The following is a 24,768-nucleotide window of genomic DNA, read 5'->3' as shown; positions in this document are numbered from 1 at the left end:
AACAAACTGATTGTTGGCAGAGGGAATGTGTAAAATGAGTGAAGGGGAGTGGGAGATACAAGCTTCCATTTATGGAATGAGTAAGTCACAGGAATAAAAGGCACAGAATAAGGAATATAGTCAATGATATTAATAGTGTTATATGCTGACAGATGGTAGCTACACTTGTGGTGAGCACAGCATAATGTATAGAGTTGTTGAGTCACTATGTTGTACACCTGAAAGTAATGTAACATTGTGCATCAACTGTAAAAAAAAATAGAGAAAATTTTAACAGAAGAAAATAGAACATATGTATGGATTTTTTCCTGGGTTAAGAAATATAGTTTTCCTTCTTTCTAAATAAAAGAAGTTGAAATTTGCTTATATTTTTAATATACACTCATCTATTGAAGTTTGATATTTTTGTTAGATGTACAACTTGGACAGGAATTGGAGAGAGTACTTTACCTATGCTCTGAAGAAATATCTTCTTCTTGTGACATTTTCATATGTTAATCCTATTCATTAATATATAATTCTACTTAAGATCAACTTTAATTGGTTTACTTCAAATTAGAGATCCTCTCACTAGTTTGGAAAACACAAAACATAAATGAATATTGCAGTACAAATTTTGTTGTTCTCCTGGAAAAATAATTGGAATTTTGAAGAAAATGTATTCTTCAAATCTAGTTACGCAAACTCTACTTGACATTTGAAAGCGGCAATGTTTTTAATTTATATTTACCTTTTAGGAGGTCTACATTTTATCTGTCTTTTCACATTGTTAGAAATCTATATGTAAAATATGTATGTGAAGACTAGGTTGATATATGATCATCTCTCTTAAGAAATAGTGGACCTTTGTAACAAGATTTTATTATTAAAAAAAATTAAAAACTCCAACATTAAAATAATATTCTAGGTTTTCTTGCTTTTTCCCCTGCCATTCAAGGATGTATATTTTCAGTCAAATTTGGTCTTTTTAACTTGGCAAACCTTAAGTGACAAGGTCTTAAGATGACACTGTTTTCTCCCTAATTCTTATAGATTGTAGATATGTTCTTCAGATCTAAGAACTATAGATCTAAGTCCCCTGGGTGTTGATGTTCTCACCAGGAAATGATCATGTTCGGAGGTTGGAGTGCCAACTAGTCCATGAGACCAAGGCCCTCACTAGAACCATTTTAACATCAAGTCAAAGTTACAGAAGCCTAAACCTTTAAGGGTCCATGCAGATAATAGCACATTTGGAATGGCATGCACACTTAGTCATGTGGGTGGAATTTCTCAGAGGTAGTGGATTTGTAGGTTTTATTATCTGTCATTATGTATGATTACCCGTTTGCAACCCAGACAAATAAAGATTAAAATGTAAAATTTGGGGTGCCTGAGTGGCTCAGTCGGTTGAGCATCTGACTGTTGATTTTGGTTCAGGTCATGATCTCACCATTGTGGGATCCAGCCCTGCATTGGGCTATGCATTGAATGCGAAGCCTGCTTAAGATTCTTCCTCTCTCTCCCTTTACCTCTCCCCCATATATTCTCTCTCTCTCTGTCTCTAAAATACAATACAATACAATACAATACAATACAATACAATACAATGTAAAATTCTTAGGAAACTGCTTCTAATAACCCTTCCTTTCTTCTTCATATAATCCTTCTACATAGTGATTTTTCTTTTTAGTCACTCACTATCTATTTACTTCTCCTCTCCAAACCTACTAATGGGATAGTATCCTTTAGCAGTTGCATTGACCTTTATTATTGTTGTTGTTATTGTTGTTGTTAAATTTTTAATTATATTCATATTAAAACAACAGGAAAAAAGATAAAATCTCACACACAATTTTGCAATATGTCATCTATTTTCATTTTTACCTGCTTATTTCCAGTCCTTGTCCAATTTTTAAAATTTTTTTCTTTTGGTTATTTATTTTTGAGCGAGAGAGAGAGAGAGAGCGTGAGTGGAGAAGGGGCAGAGAGAGAAGGAGACAGAATCCAAAGCAGGCTCCAGGCTCTGAGCTATCAGCACAGAGCCTGATGTGGGGCTCGAACTCACAGACTGTGAGATCATGACCTGACCCGAAGTCGGCTGCTTAACCAACTGAGCCACCTAGGCACCCCAGTCCTTGTCCAGTTTTTTAAAAACAATTTAACTTAAATGATATCAGAGCATAGATGTCATTGGGTATTCTTCCCATCATGAAGAGCTTACCATGGCCCATACAGACACTTGGGGAAGCCCTGGTATATCTTACTTTCTTTGGATTTGCCATTTGGGTCTTATTTTAGATATCTTCCTCCTGGTCTTATGATACTCCATTTACAATTAATCTGAAGCTTTTACTAAGGGAAGATATAATTTCTACTTTTTATGAGAATACATCTTAAGATTTACCACTAACTATGAAGTGCTCTGTAGTTTTTTCTTTTTCTGCATCTCTTGCATCTTGAGAAGTTTATAGAATTTTTCTTCTTTAATCTGTTAATATGGTATTACTGGCAGATTTTTCTGAACCATCTAGCATTACTGAGATAAACTCGTTCTTGATGGATTTTCATTTACACTGTAGAATTAATTAATATTTAAAGAATTTTTGATTTTGTTCATAAATGAGATTAGTCTATGATTTTCAATTTTTATAGTATCTTTATTTTGTTTTGGGATTAAGGATATTTTAGCCTTAAAAGTGTTTTGGGAGTCATATACATTTTAGTGTGAAAGGAACTCACAGTATTACCTCTTGTAGAGGCATTATGTTTACACTCTAACTAGAAGGAAAAATATTTTTATCCTTAAAAGATTTTGAAACATCAACCTAAAACAGCACTTTTTGGTTTTGTTTTTTGAATTTTTTGTGGGGGGCAGGGAACTGCGAGGGGGAAGTTGGGGATAGAGAAAATGTTGGTAAAGCATGGTAGTTGCCTCTGTAAGTCTCTGTCATAGTGTATAATTATTCTGGTGTTTATCTTTGAATACTTTTTGTCAGACCTGTGGTATGATCAGTTGGGATTAAGAGGAGAGTAGTTTGATGACATTGGTTAGGGAAGAGAAGGTATTAACTGAACATTGAAAAAGGTTCCTGCACCAAAGTTGGAGCTATATATGATCTGAAATTTAAATACACTGTAATTAGTCTGTTTATATCCCTAATGCCTTTAAAAGTTACAAAGATAGAACTTCTCCTGCAGGCCCCACAATTTTCCCATTGGTTGCATTAAGCCATTAATGACATAATTTTTCTTCCCAAACTCTTCCCGAAGTTAATTTTAGTCAGATTTTTATCTCTACAAAAAATCTGGGAGTAGGTGTGGGCCTATATGTAATTTGACCTATGTTTAATCTCATTTCATCCTATTAAAAAATAGTTCAACACAAATGTTAGGTAGGAGCTCTTTAATTTTGGCATTTCTGAATATTTGATATGACTACTGATGCAATTTCGTACAAAAGAGGTGCTGACTTTCTTCTGTTCTTACTGTTCTAAAGGTATCACAGTTTAATTCAGCACATAATTTTTGAGCACCTGCTATGCAGCAGGTCCCAGATATTCAAAGATGATTGTTTTTAAGGAGTTCAAGCTTTCTTTTTCCATCCTTGTTCTCTGAAGGCCGTTTCTTTCCTGATATCCAGGTGCTTTTGTTTCTCTTTCTTTTTGCCTCTGCTTTGTCAAAGCAAAGAGACGTTTAGAGGAAAATTTGAGTTACACCCAAGCTGCTTCTATTGAGAAGAATTAGTACAGCTCTTTGAACATGGGCCTATTGTTTGTTTAGAACCTCATGTTAATGAGGGCACAATGCTTGTCTTGATTCTTATATGAACCTATTAGCTTTGCTCTGTTCCATAGCCTCGGATCACTGATCTAATGATTGATACTTGATAAAGACAAGGTGAGAAGATTTGGTTGACCAAAACATTAGAAAACCAGTGCAAATTGCATTCTTGCCAGGTATCATTCTTGTTTATAAAAGGCAAACAATAATTTAGGGCTTCAGTTTAAAACAAATTATTACTGAAATAAGTTGTAAAAGGCTGTGGAAAAGTAGGAGGGACTTAAAAACCATTTTATTATGCTATTTTTTTTTCTGTTCTCCATTAATTGAATAATTCTTAAGATAGTTTTCTCTATGTCATTTAGTTTCCTTTTTAATATCTTTGGATGTAAGATTGAGCTTTGCTGGCCTTTCTTTCTTGTTCTTCGGGTGTTCATGCCAGCTTTGGCAGCCCTCATTGTCTGTGCTGGCTCAAGTGAAGGAATGGCTGAAGGCTCCTTTTGGAGACCCACTTCACTGGTTATTTTAATTACTCACAGGGATAATTGTTGAGTGGTGCTATATAGGATAGTATTTCCTTTGCCACAGGGTCTAGGAATTCTGCCCAGTAATCACTCCTACTCCTGCTGGATAAGTGTATCTGAGTGGAAAGACTGGTAACTGGCTCTAGGTATCTCCCTAAAACCATGTGTAGGGCCTCTGTCAGATTAACTCTTTGAAATTCATGCAACCACCACGAATACTTTCCTCATTGATCTTCTATTTCGTATGGTCCAAAACAGAGAATTTGTGGAGTTTAAAATTAGGACACCAGCTATCGTGTAGCCCTATGAGACCAAAGATTTTCTTTGCTTTCCATTTTTACTGTCAGAGATATTAGAAGAATAATAGGGTTTTGAGTGATAAGGGCTGGTCTTAATTTTTTTTTTTTTAATTTAAACGCTGCTATGTCAGCTATGTATGCTGTGGTGAAAGACTGTGATATACTGTTTGCTGGTATTCTGTGGTATGGAACTGTTGATACTTTCTGAGATATAGTGCTAAAGAAAATTCTGGGTCCAGCATCCATTAGATATTTCCTCAAACTTAGCTGCTTCTGTAGGTGGAAGGGAGCCTTCTGAACCTCAGAGTTTGTAGTTTTGAAACCTTTTATCAAGGAATAACTAATTCACAATAGGTCAGTAAACCAAAATAAATGGTGAACTTGTATGGGTTACACTTCAGAATTAGCTTTATGATTGCAATTTTTAAAATAGAAATCAATGGAGATGGGGGGGGTGTCTGGAATTGTTTGTTAATTGTTTTTTTAAGAGTTTTTGTCACTTAATAAAATAAAAATAATATTAATTTTGAGTAGTTATCTAGACTACATTAGTTAGAATGAAATAAAAAATAGAAACTTCTGCTGAAGAACTTTGGGAATCCTCCAAATGACCTTGGCCTCATTGCTAAGATTGATTGCTTTAAAGGCCCCAATTTTTCTTCATCCTTCCTTGTATCCATGACCTTTGCCATGAAACTTTACAGTGCCTTTCCATTTTAGACTGGGTATTCTATCTCACCTCTTGACTCTGGGATCCATCATTTAACTTGCTTTGGCCAATGGGATGTCAGCAAATGTGATACAAGTAGAAGCTTGTAAAAGCACTTGTGCATTTCTATTTGCATTCTTGCTTTTTTCTGTCATGATGAGAAGAACAAGCCTGGGCTAGTCTGCTGGAGGATGAAACATATGGAGCAGAGTTGAATTACTCTAGTTGTCCCAGGCAAGGCCATCCTAGATCAGCCAAAAGCCAGCCAACCACAAGATATGTCAGTGAGCTCAGCTAAAAGCAGAAGAAATGCTGCAAACACATGAGCTAAATAAATGCTTATTGCTTTAAGGCAAACCTGTAGCATTTTTGTGGCCATAGATAACTGATATGTCTTCAGTTAATCTCTTTTTAAAAAGACAACTGGGCAAATATCACAGATGATTCCCAGTGATTTCTTGCTGTTTCAATGGCAATATATGATTCATATTAATTTCAAGAAATTCCTAGAGCCAGCTTCTCAGTGATACTTGTGTGAGACTTGATTTAAAGTGAAATGTTTTTTTTTTAAATGTTTATTTATTTATTTTGAGAGGGAGAGGGAGAGAGAGAGAGAGAGAGAGAGAGAGAATTGGGGAGGGGCAGAGAGAGAGGGAGAGAGAGAATCCCAAGCAGGCTCTGCACTGTTAGCACAGAGCCCAATGCAGGGTCCATCCAACAAACCATGAGATCGTGACCTGAGCCAAAGTCAGGAGTTGGATGCTCAACCAACTGAGCCATGCAGGTGCTCCTAAAGTGAAATATGTTTTCTTTGTGGGTTGATTTTAGGAGCTCTGGAGATACCACTATCCAGTCTATATATTCAGCTAATAACGTATGTTAGCCTTTAAGGAAACGGAGTCTTCCACTCCACAAAAAGAGATAAGGCAGAAAATGCAAGTGGTACAAATAATTAAGTTAAATTCATGAGGTAAGAAACACAAAAGCCAATATATCCTTGGTCAAGAGCAAAGTTTGACTGGGAGGAGGTGGTAGTGAGTAGATTTGGTAAAATGGAAAAAATGAGGTTAAAAAAAGGGAAAACTGGATTTACTTTAGGCCATTTAAAAACAACAGAGTAAAAAAACACACACACACACACAAAAACAAAAAACAGAGTATGGAATGAATGTTGTGAATGAAGACTGAGCTTCCAAATCTTAACTCCATGTATACTCTGAAAGTCCAACATATTAAAGGGGGGAAGATGGCAGGTTGCATGAAAGAGGCAATGAGGTAGTTTTGTTAGGGGCATGGTGCTTTAATTCTATTTTTGTGCTCTGAAATCAAATGACTGTTGTATCTTCTACTTTCAGACTCTGTCTATATATTGCTATTTCACTTTCTTCTGTGGCAGAAAGAAATCTGTTTTTTAGTGAGTATATAAGTAGAGGGCTGAGAATCTTAGTCCCCTGGACAGAGGCAGGGCATCACTGATCTGTACTGGGAGAAGGGGTGCTGGATGGGGAATCTGTACTTGGTTAATTCATCATATTACTTAGAAAGGTCCTTATTATTTTGCACAGCAGTGTGGTCACCTGGCGGTAGGTCATTAGCATTTTAGTCTTCTTTTCCTCACAACAATGCACAACATGCTAATTAGAGGATTCTGAAAGCTAAGTAACCTGTTTTAAAACCAGACATTTTAATTTGCAGCTTTAATGGCTGTTTTTATAATAACTGGCTTTATTGGGGGTAAAAGCACTTCTCATGTTCCACTAGCAAGGCAGAGTATAACAGAAGCTGACAAAATTAAAAACCTCATAATGCGACCTTTGCCTGGGATAAAAGGCTGTTTCATAACAATTTCCTTTTGTTCTTTGTTTAAGCCATTACTCTAAAAGGAGCCTCCGATTAATCTAAGTAAATGCATCATTACAGTACTAATCCATGTCCTTCTGTCAGTGTCTGTTTTAATTAAATAAGAAATGCTAGCAGAAAGATATCACGCACAAAGCTGTGATTGGAGAAAGAAGCACTGGTTGATCAGGGAAAGATTAAAAAGGGCTTTACTGTTTTGTCCATTTGCATAGCTCCAGATGCCACAGTGTTTCAGGTTGAAAGAAAACTTACAAAAGAGTTTAACACATTTCAGTCTTATAGATTTAAAATAATGGGATTTACCAATGAAATTCTAATCATCCAATTTATCACACGTTAGACATTCCAAAGCAAGGAACAGAACAGCTTGGGGCGTGTCTTTTAAACCTCTTATACAATATTGTGTTGTATCAGTGAAAACATACCTGCCAAATTTGCATGTGTTTCTTCTTATTTTGGATGACATGGATGGTGAAATCTGGTTGTGGATATACAATGTAATTTTTTTCCTTTTTAAAGTATCTTGCAACTTCTAGTTTAGTTTTTTATTTTTATTTTTATTTTTCTATTGGTAATATGTTAAGAATTTAGGTACTTAATTGGTTGTTAACAGTGAAAACTACATTTGATAAATGGCTTATAAAATGAATGTATCTAGTTAATATCGCTGCACTGATACACAGAAACTCTTCTTAGCAGTAGAGTACAGAATTCCCGTGGTGAGGGCTTTCTCCATATACGGACCATTATTTGATGTAATGAAAAGAGAAAGTGTGTAACAGTGAGATTGTTAATTAATTTAGCCTAACAAGATGAAGATAAATGAAGCAAAGCACATATTGAATGAAACAAGAGGTCTTATTTACAATTTAATACATTTTTATATAATGCAGACTTCACTTGATAAAAAAAAAAACCAAAAAACAAACAGAACCCCACCCCCAAAATACCTGCTTAAAAAAAGCACACTCCCTCCCACCACAATTCAACACTAAAACCTACCTGACTTTACAGAAAACATGTACCGTGGCTCCATAGAGAAGACACTTTTACAATGTGTAAACAGTGCTTTTCTATTGCTAAGAATCCTATACTAGTTAACCTTTAACTTTAGTATTTTATTATTCTTGCTACAGACTGGGGATGAACATAAGAATAATTATCTGGAAACCTTCAGGTTTTTTGTTCTCCAGGTTATCCTGAGACATCTTGCTTCAGTTATTTAATAATCATTTTATTTTAATCCTTTCTTTTAAGCAAAGGAAAGAAGCTCAAAAGTGAGAAAAGAAAAAAGAAAAAAAAAAGAGCTGTGAGCCTTTTTTACATGTGCTTGAATCTGTGGCAATTGTGCAGAATTCTTAAATTAGCATTATTTTTAAAAGTCTCCCTTTCAGAGATTAATGAGCTTTATCCAGTATTTGACCTTTTATCATTCTTGCTTTCTGCTCAGAAGTACTTCCTTCCTCCTACAGTAGCTAGAAAAGACTGTCTCTTATCTTATGTTACTGTAGGCAGTGGTAACAGGGCTCTCTACAAATGGTGTTATTATGGTCACTATGTTTTTATCTCAGGGGTCACGAACAAATCCATGCAACTGCTTCTAAGGATTTCAATAAATAGGACTTTTTATCCAGACAATCGCCTTTTATGTTACTTTTAAACAAAACTACTAGTCCATCAAGAGTTTCAAAAGAAAACAATTCTACAGAGTGCCGGTATGGCCGCACAGACCAATCATCATGGCACCCATTCTCCAGTCCTTTATTTTTCAAGTCCACAACAATAGGTTGTTGATTCAATGGACAAGACCAGAACAATTAAGTTCTCTGTTTAGCAGCAGTGCAGCATTTTAATGCCCTTCTCTAATAATGGTCTCATTATTGTTATTCTAAGACTGGGCCTCAGGAGGAGGAATATTTGCTGGAGGTACGTCATTATTTTGCAAATTTCGATTAGCTCATCATGTTGTCTGTAGTGTGAAAATCGTAGCTAATTAGGGCAGCCAGTTAGACTACCAGCTTTTGAGCTTATGAGTTAAAAGGTAGCATACTTGATAGGCCAGTGATGTGAAAAAGGTGGTAAAAAGGAGGATTAGAGCAGTTGCCTTAGTAACTCCAACTTCCATCTGTGAGGGAACAATGGACTTGTGTTTCTCCCCCACCTTGGTGTAAAAATTGGTTTTGTTTTGAAAGGACAGGGTTCTTTTTATGACAATCTGGAATTCAGCCCAACTGAGTGTAGTTTTAGTTGTTAGGAGAGACCACTGGGGATAGGAAAGATGAAAGGTCATGGTGAGCTTCAAGGACATGAAAGGTTGTTGTCTCATGTAACAATGGTAGATTGTTTTTTTCTAATATTTCTAGCCAGCCCCTAAGTCAGGTGATGGAACAAATACCTACAGTTTAGTCAGGTGAAACAGGAGGGGGCAGGGGAAAGAAAGGAGAAAAATGGGGTAAGAGAGAGTTTGTACTTTGTTTAAAAAAATAAAAGGGTAACTTCAATTTGCTTTTATTAAACGAAGTGATATTTCTTTGTCACCATCTCTGAGATTCCAGTGTGCTTTGGACGGTTTGCCTCTGTGGGCCATCACATCTCTGGGAAGCTCTCCAATGTGTTAGGAAATGTGATTTAAGCTTTCTTCCTGAACTCCCAGGAGGACCAGTGATGTTATACTTAACAATAAATTTAGTTGTTGTAGCTTTCTCACATTATTGGTGTTCTTAAAAGGTTTTCCTTCAAATGCACACTGAATAAAATGAATGATAAATATGAAAGAAGTTTGTTTCACCACTCTACAGGGTTTTATCATAAATTCTGTGACTTCCACACAGAAAGTTTACAGGAAACTGTTTAGATGTTGCTGCAAAAGCAACACAAATTTTTCTCTCTGTATGTAAGAAAATGCTACCATTTTAAGAGCTTTTGGGGTTTTGTATTAGAGAGGAGGTGATAGGAAAGGATTAAATACAGTGCTATTGCATAAAACTCCTCAAAACCAAATCACCCTCTCTGGGTTTGAAATGCTTTTATTTCAGCAAAATAAGTGGCTTCTATTTTCCTTCCACATCAATATTAAAACACTTGGTTGTGGTTGTGGTTGTGGCTGTGTGTGTGTGTGAGCGCGCGCTTTAGAACCTGAAAGAGTATAGCAACACTATCTTTTTAAGCAAAAGGATCATCTTTTGATGATCAAAGGAGCCTTCATATTTCTTTCTCTCTATTGTCCCCAAACAACCTTTGTATAATTGAAACTGGACTTGGTCCAGGGGATTGGAGAGATTTTCAAATTTTCTTTTAATCCCAGGGCTTTGTTTTCTTACTTTTTCTAGTCAATTGTCTTTATTGCTGTAGCCTTTTTTTGAGAAGCTGTGTTCTTTTAATTTATTTTAGACATGAAATAATAATATCATGAAACTCTAGAGTTTAAGGACTTTTGAGATCATCTAGTTCAACTCTTGTATTTGAAAAATAAGAAGAGACTAGAAAGTTGAAATGACTTGCCTAAGGTAAACCAACTAGTTAGACGTAGACCAATAGCTGCCATTTGCTATACTTTTAAATGTAAAAACTTGAAATCAAAGGAAGAATGAAGAAGCATTAAAGGAGCATGTCTAACGTGTTTATGGTGATTTTAGGGAGTGTAGGGAAATGGAAGGAAGCTAATATCTGGTAGTGGTGGGGCTGGGAATCAGATCAGATTTTTTTTTATAACTATTAAAGGTTAATTTTATTTTTTGTTTTTTTATTAAAAAATTTTTTTTAATGTTTTTATTTATCTTTGAGACAGAGAGAGACAGAGCATGAGCAGGGGAGGAGCGGAGAGAGAGGGAGACACAGAATCCGAAGCAGGCTCCAGGCTCTGAGCTGTCAGCACAGAGCCTGACGCGGGGCTCGAACTCACAGACTGTGAGTTCATGACCTGAGCCGAAGTCGGACACCCAACCGACTGAGCCACCCAGGTGCCCCTAAAGGTTAATTTTAAACAAATGAAACTTTTTTTTCCCTGACAAAAAAAAACCCATACAAAACCACAGCATAACTGGAGAGAGATGTACACTAAGGTACTAGCATAGCGTCCAGAATCTGCAACATTTCTTGATGCAGGAACTGAGTGAGATACTTTCGTACACATGGTTATAAATATAAACACTTTTGTGTGAGATACTTTCGTACACATTGTTATAATTATAAACACTTTTTCTTTTCTAGTGTGGCAAATTAGTTAACTGTTTCATTTTTTAGTTTTTGCATTAGTAGAAAGGGACCCAATATTATCCAACCTTATTAGATGTTATGCAATATAAGGATCAGTATATGATTGAAAAATGTGATATACGTTTGACAGAACATTATGAGTGTAACTTTGTGCTTTATCCAAACAGACACCCCAAGGCAAATATAAACCATAATATTTAGATCAATATATATGCTATAGTTTATTTTTGGAATCATGCAGGATATATTTAGAAATTTTGGATTATATTTAAGCATTGAGGAGAAAAGAAAATAATCCACGATTTCACCTTATTATTTCATAATAAAAAAATCATGCTCTAGTAACATTATGCTATATTTTATTTCAGTATTTTATCTGTGTGTGTATGAGGAGAAAGAACATGTCTAGCTTGTTTACTGCTCTCTTTCCAGTACCCAGAACAATGCATGGCACATAGTAGGTACTTGAAAAATAGTTGAGTAAATGAAATTTTTTTTTCAAAATTGGCTCATACTATAGATATATTTTTATATTTAAGAAATCATTTTATTGTATTTTCCTATGTTTTTGGTTTTTGAAAACATGATTTTTAATCATGGTATTATATACCATCATATGGATGTACCATAATCTGTTTTAGCATTATAGTATCAATTTTTAATGTTCACTATTATAATATGAAACTTTCACTAATATAACATGAAGTATAATATAATATGAAATATAAACATGAAAGTTAATTTATAAGGATATCTTCCATTTATTATTAAAGTGGTAAAATTTAAAAATTGGTTGAAAAACGTTTTATGATTATAGAATCACAGCAAATATCATCACTTCCTTCCTTCAAGTGTTTGCTTAGATGTCATTTTCTCAGTGAGGTCTACCTTGAGAACCCTATTTTAATTAATTAAATTAATTAATTTTTAATTGAAATATGGTTGACATCTAATAGCTTATTAGTTTCAGGTGTGCAACATACTGATTTAACCATCAGATACATTATGAACTGCTTACCTGATAAGTGTAGTTACCTTCTGTCACCATGAAAAGTTACTATAATATTATTGAGTGTATTCTCTATGCTGTATTTTTCATCCCTGTGACTTATTTTTTAACTTGAAGTTATAACCCTGTTACACCCATCCCCCCACCTCCTCACTTCTGGCAACCACTAGTTTGTTCTTTATATGTATGAGTCTATTTTCCTTTTGTTGTTGTTACTGTTGTTTGTGCATTTGTTCATTTGTTTTGTTTTTTAGATTCCACATATAAGTGAAATCATATGGTATCTGTCTCTGTCTGATTTATTTCACTTACCATAATACCTTCTAGATTCATCCATGTTGTGAAGAATGGCAAGATTTCATTCTTTATGCATGTGTGTGTGTGTATCTTGGCTATTGTAAGTAATGCTGCAATATATCTTCTTGAATTAGTGGGGTTTTTTTCGAGTAAATACCTAGAAAAGTGATCACTCTATTTTAAAATTGTCACCCTCCAAACATTCCTAATCTCCCTAATGCCATACTATTTGTTTCTATAGCCTTTATAAACTTTTAACACACTATATGATTTGTATATCTATTAAATTTATTTGCCATCTTTCCCTTATATTTCTTGGAATATAAGATCTACATAGCAGAGAAGTTTTGACTATTTTAGTCACTCATATTCCCCAGTGTCTTGAACAATGCCTAGAATATAGTAAGTACTCAACAGTATTTGTTGAATGCATTTATTAAAATTAAAAAGATGCAAGTGTCCATTTTTAAAGTCAAGAATCAATCCTTTTTTTCTTCACACAGGTAACTTTAAACAACCAATTTGTATACCTGCTAAGGACTTCTGTCTTCTGAATGTTAATAGGTACACATTATCCAGTTAAATGAAATCATAACACTTGACTGAATCTTAGACTATGTTGGATACAGTCTAAATGTCTTGCAACAAATGCCCTAAGCTTTTGCTGCTTGAAGTCACACTGAACTGTAGTTTTAGGGAGATTTCTGGATGAAAAATATCACCAGTGTCAATGCAAATGAACCATTTCCTCATGTAAACGTCCTTCTGGTAAGACTTTTAAGGTTTGTGTCTGACCTAGGAAAACTCAGGTTAACCTGATTATTACTCATATTTTGGGATGATTTTACCTTATTCTGCCCCAACTGTTATTGGTCCTATTCCTGAAATTTTCTTAGGAAAGACATTTTACAAACTTCTGTTATTGCTTTCAATGTATATGGTTTATACTTAAAGAAAATAAAACAAAACAGTTTTTAATTATAAAAACTTGGGGAGGAAGTAGTTTTTAATTATAATCTTTATAAAATAATATATATTAATAATCTATTACATTTATATGGCATTTATAGTTTCAAAGATTTTTAATAAATATGATCTTGTTTAGTTATCTGAATGATCCTAGACATGGAGGGTGTGGCTTATTATATGTATTTAGGGACTGAGGCAGAAAACTGTAAAGAGACGGAATCTAGATCACAAATCTAGGAGTTGATAGAGGCCGTGAGAAATCCAAGTCTTTGGAGTTCTACTAGTCCAATATTATTTTTCTTTTACTTAAACCTTCTCTCCATGTCAAATAATCATTGTTCTGTTGGCCTTTCTTAATAGGTTCCATGAAAATAAAAGCAAATGATTAGAATGAAATTTTTTTTTCACTTTATTTGACCTAATGTACTATTCCACTTTTCAAGGACTTTTCTTTAGGTTTCCCTAGTTCTTTTTTCATAGTCATTATCTTTAATTTTTGTTATTTGAGCATAGTTGACAAACAATATTGCATTAATTTCAGGTATACAGCATAGTGACTCAACAACTCTATACATTATGCTGTGCTCCACACAAATGTAGCTACCATCTGTCACCCTACAACACCATTACAAAATCATTGACTGTATTCCTTATACTGTACCTTTTATTCCCATGACTTATTCATTTTGTAAGTGGGGGCCTGTATCTCCCACTCACCTTCACCCATTTTGCCCATCCCCTTGTCCCCCATAGTCATTATCTTTTTCTTTATTCTGACTACAAACATGAACTTTGGTAGCAGTTTGTGAAACCAGTGGCTGCCAGCTCCATCTAGTAGCTAGTTGTTCATTTCACATCTCTAGATGTGAGTAGGCAAGTTCTGTTCTATAGTAACAGGCACAGAGCTGATTGGTAGAGGTCCACTGAGATGGGAACAGCCTTAGAAGAAAGTGAATATAACAGGCAAAATGCATTAGCCAAAAGATTGGACAGTGAACACCACCAGGTCCATGTATGTAGAAGAGAGGCATAAAACAGGAGATTAAAGTGTTTCATAAGGTAGACAAAGAAAGAAAAGTCTGGGGCAAGTGGTAGTTAGAGGATAGGTGGACTATACCAATACCTATACCTGTAAGTCACAGTAAGGCCATAGACACCAAGGGTAGTTAAAGGACAGATTGCCATTTCTGAGTCAACTGCAAGCGAAAGGTTACCATGATCATGTAAGGGTCATGGTCTTAGATGAATTGGTATATTTAAATACAGGAAAACAAGGTAGAATCCAAGTTATTAGAGTCAAAACAAAAGATCAAAGCAACTAGTAGCAGGAGTAACTGATTTCATTCTGAGTCCAAAAGGATTGTGTTGGAGCCTCCTTTAGAGGAGGTCAGAAATGGTCTTAGAGCAGTGGCTCTCAAACTTTTAGTTTACCTAAGAATCACCTGGGGTGCTTCATATTTCTAAGGTGGGGCCCAGGTGTCTATATTTTTAACAAGTGCCCAGATTATTCTGATGCAAGCATTTATAGATCACATTTTGAGAAAATTTCCATAAAGCCTGAGATGGTACTTATTGTAGGATAAGGGATCAAGCATTATAATTGTTGAGAGAGGAAGCAGTTAGGACCTGAAAGTTAGACCTTTTTACTAACATTTTTACTAAGAGAAAAATAGATCTCCTAGCCCAAAGCTGATGTCTATTTATCTGCATGTAAGTAAAGCAGAAAACACATGCTTATATGCACTGAACTGGTGTTGTTGCAAGTCTATTATATTTCTCTCTTCATGTATCTTGTTCCTTGTCTTTATGACCTGAGTGCTTTTGTAATATCTAACATAAAGATTTATACCTTTTAGTGTATGAAAGGAAGGCTCATTGTTCTTTTGTGCCTAATCTGAACTGTCCCTCATTTTTATTTTCCATTTGTTATCTGCACAATTGAATTTCACCCTTTTCTTCCTGCTTCATAAATTGATTAGCTTGAGTTGGGCAGACTGCTGTAATGCTAAGGGTTAACCAGAAGAGAATTACAAATGAACTATCTAGAAAGTTGATTATTAATCCAGCTAGAGAAGAAATATCCTTTTACTTAGCAAGAATGAGTATCCGAAGAGCTGATAACATTGCTCAGGCCGGGAGGTGGAATATGGCAGAGCTTGGTAAGTAAAACAAAACTTGGAATTAATCTTTTCTACTCGTTTTTTTTTTTTTTAAAAAGCATGTAGAATATTGATATGTTTGAACAGTTTAATATGAATTTACAAGTTGCCAGAACAAATCTGAAAAGTTCCAAATGTGTTTGTTAATGAGTTCTCTACCTAGACTATCAGTAAAAGTTAACTGAAAAGTATTTACTTAAGTAGATAAATACATTTAATTTTGAATATTTATAAAAATACATGATTAGATTTGTGATTAAGAACAAGGAAGTGGGCATGGAGGAATGACTACTAAAACAATTGGAGTCCAAACCTCAAACTGAAGAATCGAGTGACAAGCTTGTTTTTTCACAAGAGCGAATTCTTAGGTATGAAAATATAATTTAAAATATAATATCCACATAAAATTCAGTGACATATTTTCCAGACTTCTAGGTAACAAAAACTCTCATAAGTTCTCTTATTTTCTGGGTCCTAGCATGCATTTCATCGTGATGTTTCATTTAAGGTCCTTTCTAAAGACAGCTTTTATTGTATTTGTGAATTGGAAGGAAAGAGAAATGAGAGGATCTGTGCTATTTGTACAAAGAAAATTAAGTGAAAAGATAAGATTTTAATAATGTTCCTGCATCAAAGACTGCTTCTCCTGTTGTAGAAGAAATTTTGATGTTAATATGCAATTCTATAAGATTGAAGTTTGCATGAATTACTCGATATTACAAAAATGAGCCTTTAAACATAGTATGGATGGTACTGAATATTATTGCAGCTTTAGGCAACCATAAATCATTTCAGTGTAGCATTGTATTTAGGAGAAATTAACAAACTTACTGAGCTTACCATATATTTTAATTGTGCATCATCAAATGCAGGATTTTAACCTTTTCTTTAAGGGTATTTCTTTAATGGCAATAAAAAGGCCTCAAATTAACATTTTGTTATTTAATGCTTAAATGAGCACAGAAAGAGTGTGTCTAAGATTGAATATAGATTCAATATTTCAAATATATTATATACATATATATACATGCATGTATTTGTGTGTATGTGTTTGTGAATATATGTAGTATATGCATTCAAAACATCAGAACACTATTTGGCCATATACACTCAGCTTTTTCTTAGTTCCAACGTTCTGGCCCATATTTAGGATTGAGAATATAAACCACAATAAGTGAAATAATGAAGACAATAGTTCAAATTTATTGAGCTTTTGTGTGGTAAATGCTATATTAAATGCTTTATCTCATTTAATCCTCCTATTAACTCTGTGGATGTTGGAAAGCCACAAGGATTACAGTGTATGATAAAACAAAAGAGAAGCTAATTGAAGAGCCTCTAACATCTGATGCTATAAGTCTAGAAAATAAAGGCTCAGGAAACCAAGTGTATATAAGAAGGGAGATTCTTTAATTCCGTGTGCTTGTCATTCTCAAAGTTGGAATATTTAATATGAACCTGGGGAAGAAGAGGAGAAGGAAACGAAGTGGTGAATTCTTAGCATTTGTTAATTCCTTTAAAACATTTTATTATGAAAATTACAGTCATACAAAAATGAATAAAATGTAGGTTAAAATATCTATGTATTTATAAGAAATAAAACCTTTCCGATACAGTGGAAGCCTCCTGTGAACTGTTTCTGAATTTAATATCTTCCTCTCTTTGTGCCACAGGTTCACTCTTTTGAATTTGGTGTTTATCATTCCCATGTTTTTCTTTATACCTATACTTAAATTCCATGTTCATTATATAGGAGGAAAAACTCCACTTACCATTCGTTGAGATCCAAGAAAAAGATCTTTTCTTGGCTTATTATTATACTTTAGTTAAAACAAAAAATTATTATAATATTCAAAGCTCCTGCACAATCTGGCCCCTGCAAAAACCTTTGCAATGGTTCTTTCTGATTCAGCTTGCTGTTATGGTCTACACCCTCTATGTTTTTCCTGCTCCGAGGTCTTCACTGTAATGCTGTCTTCTCAACTGGAATACACTTCTTCCCACTCTATCAGAATGTGCTTCAGGTCCCTGTTTAAATGTCATTTCTTCAGGGAAGTCTTCTCTGATCCTTCCAATTCAAATCTTGTCTGCCTGCAAAGATCTTGCTTCCCACTCTAGTTTATTTCAAAGCAGATATTGCAGTTTTAAATTATGTATTTATTTGTGCGATTTTTTAAAAAAAATGTCTGTCCTTCTGGACTGGTCTGTTTTGTTCTCAGACGTCTACCTTAGCATTTAGCACACATGGCCTTGTACATGACAAGCATTCAATAGATATTTGCTGTTATTAAGGAGAGGAATGTAGTGAATGAGAAAGTAGAATAAAGGGAGATTGAGAGAAAGAAGGAAACTTACATAAAAATGGAGTTTGTTGTTTAGTTTGTATATACTGTTTCGGTAAAATTATGCAACCTAATGCTAGCAAAGGGGTGAGGGAGGTGGTGGGGACCCTTTTGCTTTTTTCCATCTAGCTGCAGAACATTTGACAGCTTTCTCCATTATTGGTGCTTATTTTTCACTTTGCCTTCTCATTCTGGGAAATCTCCATTCCTGGATGCAAGAACTGAGCTTTCAAATTATGAACTTATAGAGCAGCCCCAGTGGCTATAATCTTAATGTGGAAACACTATAATGGGCTCTAAAAATCTGGAAAAATTTAGGACATACAGTTGAGAAAATATATCTGATACATTCACATAGGAAACCCCTAAGGTCACTTGTAAGAGTTACAAGGTAGGTAACTATAACTAAAATATTAAAAGTGGTGATAGTTGCTATAATATTGTTAGGCAGTCTGATTTTTAAGGAGAATATATAAAAGGTTATAAAAAATAGAAAAAAAAAAAAAAGAAGTCCGTCTGAGAGGAGGGCTGGGTTTCCAAAATATCAGAACACACTTAATGTTGTACTCTATGTAAATCTTCGCTGGCATTTGTAATTAAAGTCCAAGGCTACAAGATTATGCTGAAATGTTGTTTTTTGGTTGGTGGTGTGGGAAAAGGAGGTAAAAGAGAGGATAAAAAAAAAGAATTTAATTAAAATGTCTTAGTGTTAAAAGGAGAGAATTTATGGAGTGCTTCATTTGTGGTCATGGAAGGTTCCATTATTATTAATAACATTGTACCTTACATTTTATTATACTTTATACTTTCATGTGAACTTTTTCACATACTATCTTATACAATTCTTAGAGTAAAACTGTGATATACTTAAAGTAGGGATCTTATTAACTTTGTTTCATAGCTAGGAAAACTGGGACAGAAATCAGATAGGAACTTGGACTAAAACTTAAAAAAAAATCATAGGTATAGTTTTCTAGGCCAGACTATATTTGCTCTGCTTTCACCCCTCCAAAAAGATTTTGACTGGAGGGTACTTCTATAAGGACCCTCCTTAGAAGGACCAGGATCAATTAGGTGGATGTCCTCTATAGGTTTTCCAGACTTAAACATTTTTTTTTTCTAATTTCCTAGAGATGCAGAATAGTTAACAATCTCCAAAAAATGGAACTGAGACGGTTAAGTGTATATAACAGACACACTGCTAAGCCTATTCTAAATTAAGGCTTATGAATGAAGCTTAATGGGGCTAGTTCTTGCCTGATATCTTAGGGGTTCAAAAATAAAGAGAAATAGGTGTGAACTTATAAAAACGAAGTACTATAATTTGGAGTGAATGAATGATAGCTTGTGTGATCAAGCAGAGGGTACAAGCTCATTGGGTGGCAACCTAAGTCGCATGAACTCAGGATGAATACCTTCTGGTGCCCATTTAAAAGATTTTTTTTTCAAAGAAATAGTGGAAGACAATGTGTATGTTGCACATATACATGTGTGCAGGCAAGTGGAAGGATAGTTATTTGAAGACCAAAGCCAGGAGTATATGTAATGATTAGCCAAGAAGGCTGTGTGCTGTGTTAGAGTAAAAGCCAAATCTTATATTTTTAAATTGGACCAATAGTCTGGTTGCAGAGAAATTCAACTTTTCACTATTTCTAGGGCAGTTGGCAGAAGCTTCTCATAGGTTAAAAGAACCAGACATATTTACCCTGAATAACATAAGTTTTAAGAGACTCCAATAGCTGCCTGAAATGGCTACAGTGCTGCATAGGGAGAGTGTATACTCTGAAGGGTCAAACCTGAGTTAGCAGTGAAAGTCACAAGGAGCCAGAGTCACAGGAATGGCAGAAGAAACACTTTGTAACAGTTACAGTTGTCTAAAAATGGAATGGGCTTCCTTGCTGAGGTAGTAAAGGCTTTGTTTCTAAAAAGGAATTGGGGAGAAAGATTCAACTGTTGAATTATACCAAGTTATTTTAGAATTGAAGTTTAAAAGAAGATCTCGTCTATGTATCAACTGGCTAAGAAAAGGAGGAGAGTCAACAGCATAAGGGACAAAGACATATTCCTTGATTATGTGAAGAAAGAATGAAGTTCATGAAGGCCAGATTTACTTTCCTCAGTCATGCTTACTTTAGTATGTGAATAAGAAAATTGGTGTATTTTTATCTGGTGGCAGCCATTTGATGCCTGAAATTACCCCAAAGAAAAACTTTAGACTTTACTTGCCATCCCCAAACCTCAGAAAAATTGACATAAGAGAATGGGAGTGTATTATGAGGGGGAAAAAGATAAATCAGTTTGTTTCTTCATTGGTTCCGGATCTGGAGAAAAAGAATTTAATCTCGAGGAGAACAGATTTAAAAATAACACTAAATTCATTTACTTATACTTAAAAGGCTCCTGAGCTTCTGGTACACTGACAAGATAAAGGATCATGTTTTTAAGCATCTCAGAGATTTTCTGTTATTTCAATTTCTCCTTAGTGAGGTTTTGCATTCTTATTAAAAAAATTAAAAATATTTTAAAATTATACAAGTAAAACATGAATACTTTCTTATTGTGGAATAGTGCCTGGCATACAGCAGGAAATTATTAAATATTCAATAAATAATTATTGGCAAGAAAAATGTAAAGGAAGTTTTCCTTAATGTCTCTCCCCACCCTAAGTTCTATTTCTCTTCCCAAACATCATTGCTCTCCTTAATTTGGTTTGTATTCTTCCAGACCTCTTTCTATATGATCACATACAACTATACACAATTACATAGAAGTATTCAGTTTTATTTTGTGTGAAGTAATACTTCTCCCTTTTACACATATTATATTTTACATATCCTTTTTTCATTAAAATTACAACTTAGATCTCTGTCAATTTATATAGCTTTACCTTATTTTCTTCTATGTAGTATATTATACTATGTTATATTGTTATATTGACAGACATCTGAGTTAGTTCCAATTTAAATATTCTCAGTTGAAATTTTAGGTATTTAAAACTTAGAAGATGGCAAAACTTGGCTGTGTTCTTAAATATGTAAATGGCAATAGAAAATTTCTATTTGGTAGGGTTTTGAGAATTAAAGACATTGTAGGCAGAAGTATTCTGAATATGCAAAGGCATGGAGGAGTGATTAAATGGTGTCATTTAATCATTCTTTAATGCAATACAAGAAGTTTTTATTATCAGGATATTTGGTAGTGAGAAAAGGGCACTTAATCCATTTAAAATTGAGTGGGAGTTACAACTATAAACTCTGGATAAAACTCAAAAAACAACTATCTGAAGATACTGGAGAGCAACTAAAACAAGCTAAATCTTGAGGCGAGATAGCATTTGGAAGAAAGGAGGAAGGATTATGGGGTAAGGTGGTCATTTTTAAGGTTTCCAGCATGAAGGTAGGCCCTTGTCTGTGCCAGGCTAATAAAACTCCAATAGAAAAATCAAGAGTCTTTTTGGCCTGGAGAACCAGAACAGACTTTGGAGCAACCACAGCTACTGAGAGGTGAGGAGGTAATTCTGGAAAAGAAAGAGCCACAGAAAGGGAAACCCAAATTCTATGTATAAACTTTGCCCCAGTCTCTGATCCCCAAACAATGCATGCACATGACAGGCTTTAAGAAGCCCAGGTAAGCCTAAAAGAACTAAACAGATATTTGAGCTGTTTCCCACTGCAGTAAGATGGAATATGCAATTTGGGTCTAAGCAAGTAAGCTTCTTGCTAAAACAAACTCAAGTGACACTCTTTAGAGAATTATAAAAGAATCTGGTTTCCATGACATAATGGTTATGGTATCTAAGATATAATACAAAATTACTCAGCACATGAAGAATCAGAAAAGTGTGGAAAAAAATAGGGCATTTTATCAGAGAGAGAGAGAAATTACAAAAAGAACCAAATAGGAACTTAAAACTGAAAAATATAGTATCTGTAATAAGAAAATAACTTGATGGGCCAGTCAGTAAAGATCACAGAGGAAAAAGTCAGTGAAATTGAAAATACATCAACAGAAATTATTCAATTCAAAGAACATAAAAAAATTGGAAATGAAATTAATACAAGATTAGGGATATGTGGGACAACATTATAAGATCTAACATATATAAGTCCCAGGAAAAAAGGAGAGCAATATCAGGGCAGAAAAAACACTTGAAGAAATAATTGCCCAAATTTCCCAAATTTGTTGAAAGATATAAATTTACAGATTTAAGAACTTGGTGAACCCCAAGCAGGAGAAATGCAAGGAAAAGTGCACGTAGGCACTTTATAATAAACTACCAAAAACAAGAAAAATTTATAGGTAAAGTTTATTTATTTAGTTTTTTGTAAGGAGTAAAAAAAAAAAAAAAAGAACACAGCTCATGAATAGCAGGAATGAAAGAAGAATTATCACTACAAAATTATAGAGATTAAATACAATAAAGAAATGTTATGAAAATCTTTATGCCTAAAGAATTTTACTGCTTAAATGGAATGGATATTTCCTTGAAAAATACAACCTATTAAAACTGACACAAGATGAAATAGAAAACATAAATAGCACCTTAGCTATAAAATAAATTGAAATTTTTAATTAAAAAAATAGAACTTTCTATTGAAAACTACAGACCCAAATTGTTTCACTGGTGAATTGTATCAAACATTTAAGAAATAATGCCAATCTTACATGAACTTTTTTCAAAAAATGGAGGAAGGGAGAACAATTCCTACCTCATGAGGACAGCATAATCCAATTACTAAACCTAAAAAATATAATAAGAAAGGAAAATTTTAGATTTATATTCTTCATGGTCATAGATGCAAAAAAATTTTAATGAAACATCAACAAATTAAATCCAGAAATATAAAAAGTGAATAGTATATCATGATCAAGTAGGGTTTAGCCCAGGAATGCAAGGTTGAGTTAACATTTAGAAAATCTTACCATATTAACATAATAGATGAGAAATAGAATATGATCACTTCAATAAATAAAGAAAAAATACTTGACAATACCCATTCATACCCATTCTCAGCAAACTAGTAATAGAAAGTAACTTCCTAAATTTGAAAAATGCATCTTTGAAAAACTTAAACCTAACAAACATCATATCTAATAGTGAAATACTTAATGCTTTTTTTTTTTTCCATGATAGAAAGCAAGATAATTAAAGCCCATGCTCTTTCATCCTGTTTGGCATTGTGTTAGAGGTCCTAACCATTGTAATGAGGCAAGGAAATGAAACAGTATAAAAATATGAAAGGAAAAAAGTAGAACTGTCTCTAATATGCACCTTTGGCAAGGTCACATAATACAAGGTCTTTTATATTTTAGTATACTAAGTGGATGGAGATAAAAATTTCAAGGTAAACAATGGGAAGAATGATTTTATTTTCACTCAATTTTAAAAATTAAAACTATAATTAATAAAAATAAGTATATAATTGGCAGCATTTTATTTGTAATTCTAAATGTGCATTAATTCTTAGAAGAAGGAATTAATTGCATGTTTTAAAAAAATTTTTTTAAGTTTATATTTATTTTTGAGGGGGGGGAGGGACAGAGAGAGAGAGAAAGAGAGAGAGAGAGAGAGACAGAATACAAAGCAGGATTCAGGTTCTGAGCTGTCAACACAGAGCCCAATGCAGAGCTTGAACCCTGAACTGTGAGATCATGACCTGAGCCAAAGTCTGATGCTTAACTGACTGAACCACCCAGGCACCCCAACTGCATGTTTTTTAAGAGTAATTTTTCACATCAGATATTGTGATAGCACCATCACTTTTGATATTGTGGTACCATTATATCAAGTGGGGGTTATTTTTGCAAAGAAAATTTCCTAAGGACTTTGCTTTATCTTTTTATTTTTATTTGTTATATTATTTTTAAATGTTTATTTATTTTGAGAGAGAGAGAGAGCAGGGGAGGTGGAGAGAGAGAGAGAGAGAGAGAGAGAGAGAGAGAGAGAGAGAGGAAGAGAGAGAATACCAAGCAGCCTCCATGCTGTCAGTGCAGAGCCTGACATGGGGCCCAATCTCACAAACCATGAGATCATGACCTGAGCCGAAATCAAGAGTCAGACACTAAACCGACTGAACCATTCAGGCTCCCCTGCTTTATTTTTTTGTATTCAATTCATTATCTTTGAATAATCTACCATATCAACTGTTGTTCCTGCCAATTTTTGGCTCTTTGGTTTCTATACAGTCTCATTGCAAAGTCTTGATTTGTTAATTTTTTCTGTTCTCCAACGCTGTATTTCTTCTCTGATGAGCACCTTTGCAAGATTGCAGTTTCACTTTGCAGTCACTACATATTTTTATTTTGAATATTATTTACATTATTCCACAATGAAGTATTCATCTGTCGGCCAGCCTGATTCTCAAACTTAACTGAAAACAATTGGCAATTTCTAAAAGTATTCCTATTCTTAGGCTGCACTTAAACCAATTAAATTAATCTTAGGGAATGGGACCTAGAAATCACTATTTTTTAAAGGCTGCATGTGTTTTCAATGTGCAGACACATTTGAAACAACTGAGCACACATTATCAAAGATAATGAAGAAATTGACCCAAACGGGTGAGATACATGTTAAATAAATTTGTGAGGGATGTTTGAGTGAAGATTAATTTTATAAATAT

The 24,768-nt window shown here is 34.2% G+C and overlaps 1 protein-coding gene across 20 annotated transcripts in view; it reads left to right on the top strand.

Annotated features, from left to right (window-relative positions):
* Positions 1–24,768, top strand: part of SOX6 (SRY-box transcription factor 6) — a 619,662-nt gene that overhangs the window by 184,896 nt on the left and 409,998 nt on the right. Inside the window, exon 1 of one of the 20 annotated variants that reach the window (XM_045484634.1) lies at positions 3,807–3,879. The exons of 18 other annotated variants lie outside the window; for them this stretch is intronic. The gene's annotated coding sequence lies outside the window, so the exon portion shown is untranslated. Of the gene's footprint in view, positions 1–3,806; positions 3,880–15,651; positions 15,804–24,768 lie in introns of those variants that run through there. One more of the 20 variants, XM_045484633.1, reaches the window with a different exon arrangement.

The sequence above is a fragment of the Leopardus geoffroyi genome, chromosome D1 (genome assembly GCF_018350155.1).
Source record: "Leopardus geoffroyi isolate Oge1 chromosome D1, O.geoffroyi_Oge1_pat1.0, whole genome shotgun sequence".
NCBI lineage: Eukaryota > Metazoa > Chordata > Mammalia > Carnivora > Felidae > Leopardus > Leopardus geoffroyi.
This window is presented reverse-complemented; position numbering and strand designations above follow the sequence as displayed.